This window comes from Rhyacophila brunnea, unplaced genomic scaffold, assembly GCF_057557595.1.
Source record: "Rhyacophila brunnea isolate RB1 unplaced genomic scaffold, BYU_Rbru_1.0 scaffold_54, whole genome shotgun sequence".
NCBI lineage: Eukaryota > Metazoa > Arthropoda > Insecta > Trichoptera > Rhyacophilidae > Rhyacophila > Rhyacophila brunnea.
In genome coordinates this window covers 377,976-387,255 of record NW_028233213.1, presented here as the reverse complement: position 1 = coordinate 387,255, position 9,280 = coordinate 377,976, and the positions used below count along the sequence as shown (strand labels likewise).

At 25.2% G+C, this 9,280-nt stretch overlaps 1 pseudogene; it reads right to left on the bottom strand.

The window, feature by feature from the left end:
• Positions 1-8,074: 8,074 nt before the first annotated feature.
• LOC147065812 (DNA repair protein RAD51 homolog 1 pseudogene) lies at positions 8,075-9,076 on the bottom strand (annotated as a pseudogene).
• Between the last annotated feature and the right edge of the window lie 204 nt (positions 9,077-9,280).

Sequence of the window (9,280 nt, the reverse complement as noted above, 5' to 3'; positions counted from 1 at the left end):
TCATGCCTTCTAAACGCTTTAAAATTCATATGTATTGGGAATTCATTATGATATAGCTTTCTGCTAGAAAATATATCAAATTTTAAATTACCATACTATAAACTATATGATATTTCTATCACCCTGAAGACACTGTGTGGGTGCATTTTAAAATACAATTTTAATTCTTGCATATAAGCTATTTATTTTCGTGCGCTGGGTTTTTTATGGATATAATAGAACTAGGTCTTACTCTAAGTTTTATATATATGTGTATTAGCCCAAGTAAATGTTCAAATATGTAAAGGTACATGTATAATTTATAAGTAATTACCTCTTAAATAGAAGCGTTTTTATAACTGCCATGATCGATTTATACATTATATGCAGCATAAAACTATGATTGAGCAGAAATCCTTCCATTTTTCTAGCTGATAATATCAGATGTAATACCATAAAAAATATAAAATCAATATTTACATCATAAACAACATATTTTACCTATTTTGCATATTATTTTCTGTTTAAATGAAACATTTAAATGTGATATGCATTTATATTTTCCCCCTAAATGACGTAAACTGGGAATATTTATAGATCAGACATTAAAAATTACCGATCTAAATATGGCTTTTTACCATATATTTTTCTAAAGGTCGATATGCGCTTTATTTTATATTTAACTGTTTATAAAACATATACTCTGATTTTATTTTAACTGTTTATAAAACATATTGTCTAATTTTATTCACCAAGTTTCAAAAATTTTGAACTTAAATATGGGATAAAAATAATAGAATTCAAAATTTTGATTTATGTATAAAAAGGAAAAAAATCATTGCAAAATTAAATTAATTTTTTTTTGATTTAAAATCAAGGGCTTCTATTTAAATGCAAATAACTCTGTTAATTATATAGCATAGCGTATGATCACTATTCTAAAAACAAATTTTAATAAACTTAAAAAGCATAGATCCACAAAATAAGAGCCGAGGTTCTACAGATTTTACTTGAAAATACCGCATTTATCTGTTCTAGAGTATACAGCTAAACAGTATGCTTCAATTTACTACTAACCGGCGGTTTTATCTTATCAGATACGAAAATCAATCAAATGTATTTAAGAATTCTTGATAGTGTTTAGGTAAATCATTTAGATAAAAAAGTGCATATAAGAATTTTAAAAATTTGCGATGAGCTTAAAATCTCAGAAAGTAACAATAAAATAAATGAAACATTAATTTTTATCAATTCTTCAATAGACGTATTCTTTTAATAAATTTTCCTAGGGGATAAAAATTCCTTGAAGCAGAAAAAAAATAATCACATAAGATTTTTAGTTTCTACAAAAAAATTTAAAATAAAACTACTAATGATTTTTTGGGATTTATTATATTGCATAATAGTTGTTTTTTCTATTTATACTCATATCGAACTTTGCTAAATATATAGCCCATTCTCAAACACAGTTCATATTTATAACTTTCTGTTGACATAATATGTGCTTTCAATGCGATAAATAAATTAGTTATCTATAGTTCACTTCTTGCACGCTTTCTTGTATTTACACGACAAGGGCAAATATCGAAGATTTTCTATGGATTTTTTGTATAATAACAATTTTAATAAAAAAAAGACGCAATTTCAAAAATAAACGTAAATTAGTAAGGTATATTGGGGTTCAAATTTGCGTATATTTTTTTTTCTTTTTTATCATTTTTAGTCGCAAATATCAAAAATGCAAAAAATATGTAGATATTATGGGAATTTGAAATCATGTATTTTAAAGAAAACTTTTGAGTAATCAAATATTTTCATGCTTTTAAAAAGCAATTATTATATAAACTGTTCTAAAGACGCTTTATATAAATTTATACCATTTTTAAGAGCATCGGTACTATATAAAAATTACAAAATGAATTTACTAATTATCTCCTGACTGTTACTCCTTCAAAAATATTTACATGGTATAAGTTGGGTTTTCAAAATAGCCCTAATGTCTTTCTTAATAAAGAGTATTTATCTCTTCTTACTTTACGAATAATTATCTAATACAAATATTCCTTATATAGGAAGTTCGGGTTCCTCTTCACGAAATAGGGGAAGTAACTGGAAGAAGTGAAGATTAGACAGACAGAAAGCACACTATTCATCTCTTTTTGTCATGTTTATCAATATAATAATTTATTAAATTTGAATGATTTCAGCAATTATATTTTTTATTGTCCAAAGAAAATTATAATAAATATTAAGGTATTTCGTTAAATATGGCGCCGTTCCTCTTATAAAAATATTTTTGAAAAAATTAGACAAATGATACCAAAATGTGCATTCAAAGTATGATAGACTTCTAAATTTCAGGGGCTTCAAAAACGCTGTAAACCAAAAAAACGACAAACATTGGAATTATTCTAATGAAATTATTTATATAGCCATTTATTTATGGAAAGGAGCAAAAGCATTGTTATAAAAGCAAATAACTATGGTTGTATGATAAACTTCAGAAAAGGTTACTTAGTTAAATAAAGCTAGCATCTTTTTTTGTCTACGCATTCACAGTGACGAATGAATTCTTTCATTAAAAGTTATACCTAGTGAAAAAAAGGATTTTTTAAATTCTTTCCAATTTTTAGCTATGAAACAAAATGTTAACTATGCATATCAAAAGAAGATTTCAATCTAGCTAAATTAATGCAAAAATACGTAAAAGGGCTAAAAATTGGTAAATTTTACGTAAATAGATTCAACAAATTTATTTTATGCAGCTATAGAATCCGAGTCGAGAAAATATGAATGGTATCTTTTTATTATATATTAAACAACATATTCTAATATATATAGCACTTGTGTCTAATGGGTTTTTTTGGAAGGTGTAATCGTTTAAAATCTGATAATTAAATTCATTTGTTGCATTAGAAAATTAAAACCACGTACAGAGTCTTTTACAACCTTCACCCTAATAGAATTATAAATTCTTACAAACTTCTTAATATTAAAGTTTCTGTCGTCATGTATAGTTTAGAGCGTGGCGTATATTTTTACCTATCAAAAATCTTAATACCTTTAATGAATTTGTAATCGCTGTAACATAGGTAATTATATATGTAATATTTCAGTTTTATCATTTTATCTTTATCATTTTCATTCGAAATATATAAATTACCCACATGATTTATTCTATACTACACTTTAGTTTCTTGTCTAGTTTACTTACTTCAATCGTCTCGATAAATTTTCCTTTTATTTTAATAAAGATAATATAAATCATTTTCGTAAGACTAAATTACTATATCTTTCTGGTTTCATTTTTATATAGCCATTTTCATTTTCGCTAATTATTTATACTGTGTTAAGTTCGATCTTTCTGAACGTAAAATTTAGCTGAAAGTCAATATAAACATATTAATATTGTATTCCATTTTTGCGCGTATTGTAAGCCGCAATATAATAATATACATTTATTTAATGCGTATTTTTAGTTAACTGTCTAAGCTGAATCTAATATTGTATTTAGAAATAATAAAAATTTGCGTGAAATGTAATTGACCTCTATAAAACTAAATCAATTAGAAATGTCATTCGCGTTTTTATTCATTAAAAACAAATTAAATTTGCGGAAGTCATAATGAATATATTTTTTATCATAAACGATAGTGTAATCGTATATAATAAATAAAGCACAAGAAAAAATAAATTGACTTGTACGAATTTAAATTCAGAAACATAATTAAACTTTACATAATCGCCAAAAAAAACTCCCCAATTTCTTTTTTTTCATAATATAATCGTTTATCTTGCATTCCCTTTTTTTTAATAATGCAAAAGAGCATCAATAATAATTAAATAATGTCTATTACTTACAATTAATATTTAGAGAAGTAAAAATAGCTATTAAATGGAAAGTCTACATACAAAATATGTCTTTTATATTCAATTATACTACAAAATTTTAATAAAGATATGTTTTTAATGTTATATATAATAATCAGATCGAATTATAATATCAGGGCAATCTGTTGTGGCTGTAAATAAACGAAACAACGATTATTTATTAAATTTATAAAACATTCCTAGTTTTTGGCATCGATTTAATTTTTTTTTGCTCCTGGTATAGTTTAAATGTAATTTTATTTGTTTTATCATTCATTGCCTCATAATTTTATCAGTGAATATAAAGGAAAATATAGTTTGTCTTTTTTAGCTAAATATATTAAATAATTAAATTGGATGTGATGAGAATTAATATGTTGATGTATATGGCTTTTTGATTATAAAATAAATGTATTGTAAGAATATTCATTACACAAACATTTTTTATATATAATTTTTTATTATTCACTTTTTAAATGGATGCCATGTATTTATTGATATCATAGTTCACATTTTTTTGACAGGTACATATTTTTTTGCATCTGATAAATATAAAGTAGTATATTTTCACGTAACTTACAGTATTTTATTACTTTAAACATTTTTTTTGTTGTTTCTACCATATTTTTATCTTGAATTCAAATTCATTCATAGGCTATGGATGGTTGCGCACATTCCATGAAAATTATAATACCTACGCAATTTTTTTTTTCATATTGTTTTTTGTATGTCAGACAGCATTTATTTTGATAATTTTTTCGTAAACAATTTGCTGGCTTGCGTTTCCGGATGTTTTTTTAGCATCAAAATCTTTATATTTTTCTATACATATACTATGTGGCTAGAAAAGCGTCATCTAATAAGATAAAAAAATAATATATAGATTCGGAACAGGGTTGTACATGTAAAGGACGTTAATATTCAAGAATTTTATTATCTTTTAAATTTCCAAAACTCTTCTCAAACCATTTATCTTATGGATTTGAAATACATCTTTTTTTATGCTTCTCTTATACAGATGATCTCTTGTTTTATACCAGAGTAATATGAGTCTTCACAATAGATTGAATACCTTTATTGTAAATAAATAGCATCAAGTGATAAGATTCAGGTCTGCTTTAAATACTCTTACAGTCCGAGCATCTTTATCTAGAATAATGCTGTAAACTGCAGAGATATGGGTGTACTTTGATTGATTCTATTTATAATACAGCGTTCTTCTATATAAATTACGTATCGTGTTGGGTGAAGTATTATCTGTTCTGTGATAGTTTTCATGCTGAAAAACTTTAGAATCTAATCGATTTTTAATCTATATTTATTTTTATCAATAATGAATCCTAGAAGCAATCGCATATTCATTTGTTATAATATATATTTTTGATGCAAAAGCCTTCAAACTTCTAATATATATTTATAGGTCATTAATCGCACAGGTGGTAATAATATTGAACATAAGATCTTCATTGATAAAAATTTGTTTTTAAAAAGTAATAAGTTTAATTTATGTTATAAATAAATAAATAAAATAAGAAATAAGTTTATATGTGGGATTTTGAAGTCTAAATTGATTATTTATTTGCTAAAATGAATTTTATTTATATATTTTATAATAATAATGGGTTAAAAGGGTTCATTTGCATTTATAAATCGAGTAAAAATGCGGCATGAAAAACTGGTGAAAAAGGGAAATAAACTTATTTATAAATATAAAATCGATAAAACTATAAACCAGTGCAAATCATGGTTCTATAGGAAATAAAAATTTATTGTCACAGAGATGAAATCCACGTCAATTGAACTTATTCGCATGCTTTTTATAATTAAAAAAATTTGATCATTAATTTAAATGGGCTAGATATTTAATTTAAATCATGAATCCTTTTAATTGATAAACCATTATATGTTTGAATTAAAATATATTAAAATTTTTAGAAAAACTATGTTTGGTCTTTTTGTGTATATACTTAATCTTTTTGCTTTAATCAATAATTTTTATTATTATTATGTGTGATTTCATATATCATGTTTATTAAACAATAGTTTACGAATTCAAAACATTTTAAAGATATTTTAATGGCGCAATATTTCTGATAAAGACACCACTATAAAACTCAACTTAAGTTAGTAAAATCGGGAAAATTTTTATATCATATTTTAATTATAATGTTGTTTGATTTTTACTAGATTAATTTTCTATAAATTAACTTATAGTTTCTCAATAATTTTAGCGAGGTTCGGAAAATCAAGTCTGCAATAAACCCCGTGTCTTTTCCTGAACGAATTAAAGACGGATTAATTTTCAGTATGTTAATAAACTTATGCTTTGAAAGTTTTAATATGATAAATTAGATTACTTGAGAATCTTGGAAATGTTTATGTCATATAAATTTTTATTTTACAAGATTATAGGAAATGTAAACCCTAAAATTGTAGTCTTAAAAAAAATTCAAAATATTTGACCAAAAACTCATTTTATCACGTAAAAAATACTAAAATGCGGTTTAAAAATAATCTTTAATTTTATTCAACCTGTTTTAAATAAAATCCTACAAACTTTGTACAAATGATAAACTATGGCTTGTGCATTTTTTTATTGGCTTTCATCTACGTGATGTAAACAAAACTTAAGGAATATTGCAAAATTCATTAATGCATTTTATAACAGCTTTGCTTGATTTATCTTCGTCGACTGTTTTTCTTTTATCAAATTGTATGGGTTCAATTTTCTTGCGATGTTTGTGAGCTTTCATTATACTTCTAGTTCATCTGGGATTTAGAAGGCTTAACATATTAGTTTGAATAAAATTTTAGTTTTAAAAATAACGAAAAAAACATTTTTAATACATAAAACTATATTCGAAAAAAATTAAGACAAGTAAAGAAATTATGATGTTTTTAATATGTTTAGTGCATTATAACTTCATAATATAATTTTATAATGAAAAAAATTAAATCTAAATACAGCGGAATTCTCTTTTAGAAGAAAAAATATAGAATTTTTAACAAATGGAGGTACTATTGACAAAAGGGCTTGAAATTTGCTATAACGATCTCGTTGTATAATTATTTTTTAAGTTGAATAATATTTGAAAAAATAACGCGTGTAATGATAAAATATTGATTTAATTTTTGTAGCAAATAGATATTTTGATGTGAAAAGACATATTAATGAAGAGAACAACATTCTTTCGGAATTTTTTTAGAATCGATGTAATTTTGTGATAATCTGAATCTTTGTCTATCAAAACAGACTTTTTCTTAGTTTAAAACCCTTTAAAAAATCGATTGGATTTTTATAGCATTTTTTCTTAAATATCATAAAAAAAATTTATTTTAGAAATTAATTAAATAAATTTTGAATAATTTTAGGTCATTCTGTCAAATAACAGGTAAAACTTAGTTTCTAGAATTTTAATAACATTATGATATGATGAATTTGTTTTAAAATATTTTATACTGTCGCCTAAGATAACAATGAAAAAAAATGTTTTTTTTATATTACGAGGTACACATAAAAAAAATATTACAATAATGTAGAAATATATTATTTTCTTTTCAATATATTATATGCTATCATCTATAAAAAACGATGAAAGGAAAAAATCTATCACTTTTTTTCATTATATTTCATGATTCAACTATAAAAAACATGAAAGGTAGAAAAAAAAGATATTTTTGCATTAAAAGTCATCCATAAAAAGTAAATTTTAAAATTCTATATTAAATATTTTCTTTGTTTTTTAATATATTTTATAATATCATCTAGGATAACAATTAAAAGTATAAACAATTTACATTTATGGGTATATTTTGGCATCGAAATATCGGATTTTTTCTTCGAACTTAAATTGATTGATTTCCCGTGAAAATTTCGAATCGATACTATTTTCTTACATTATCTTCAATACCTCCTGTCTTTTAAAGACCTATTAGCTCAAGGGTTCTTCTCAATCCTATGGAATAAATACGTTACTAGTTTTGCTTTTTGACTTTGAGTTAAAATACTATATTAAATAATTCAATTTTATTTCAACATATTTATAGCTCACAGTTAAGAAAAACAATGAAAAGTACAAAAAAAAATTTTCTATATATTCAAGGGATCAATAAAATTAATTTTAAAGAACCCAACATTTAAATATTCAAGTTTTTTCAATATATTTTATATTTTCAGTATAAAAACAGTTAAAAGTATAAAATTTATAGTTATTATTCTTTTTAATCATTCTGAAGGATCAGCAATACCAGTTTCTGTAATAGAAAATATAGCTTCAGATTCAGGTAAACAAGGAGAATCGTAAATTTTACAAATTCTATTTTCCCCGCGTCCTTTTCTCAAATAAAGTCGTGTTGTACTTGCGTGTGCCATGATATTTCCACCAACCGGTTTTTTAGGGTCAGCAGCAAACATAGCAGAAGCGCCATCCACTTGAGCAACGACTTGATTCGTAATAACAACGGCGATTCCGAATTCATCTGCAAGTCTAAGTAACATTCTCAAGAATCTTGCCAAATGAATTTGTCGCGCTCCAAGTTCTCCTCTTCCTGAAAAATCAGTTCGATATAGAGCCATCGCAGAATCAACTATCATTAATGAATATCGTGTTTCACTCATCATGGCTGCTGCCTGTATCAAAAGTTGTGATTGATGGTCTGAATTGTATGCTCTTGCACAAGCTACATTTTCAAGAACCTCTTGTGGGTCTAGATTGTATCTTTGTGCTATTGCAACTAGTCTTTCTGTTCTAAAGGTTCCTTCTGTATCGATAAATAAACATTTTCCTGCACCTCCACCGTTTTCTAAGCCTAATTGGCATGTAACTGCTAATGTGTGGCATATTTGACTTTTTCCAGTTCTAAATTCTCCAAATATCTCAGTAATGCTTCCACACTCAATTCCTCCATTAAGAAGCTTATCTAGCTCACTTGATCCCGTTGTTATATAAACCGTATTCTCTCTCTTTTGATGGTATAAAACCGCGGATGTGAAACCCATCGGAACAAGCTTGGCTGCTTCTTTAAGGAGTTTATCGGCTTTTGCTTCGGACAGTCCTTTTATATTCATTATCTGCTTCTTTGGTGTAAAAGCAAGTGCTTCCACCGAATGATATCCTGCTTCAACCAACTTTGCTATGTCACTCGCTGCTACACCTTCTTTCTTTAGATCCTCAATTGGGATCGTGCCTTGTCTTACATCCTGTACACTTTCATATTCTTCGGTCATTTTATATTGAGGGATATGATTTGGACTTTAACTAACGGATTTTTATATTGAAAATTTATTCTATGAATAAAAAATAAACAATATAATTACATCAATTAAAATTCATTATAAATAACTACTAAACATAAAATTAATCTGCTTTAAAATTCATGATATTACTATAAAATATAAAATTCATTAAAAATATTATAAATCTTAAAATAA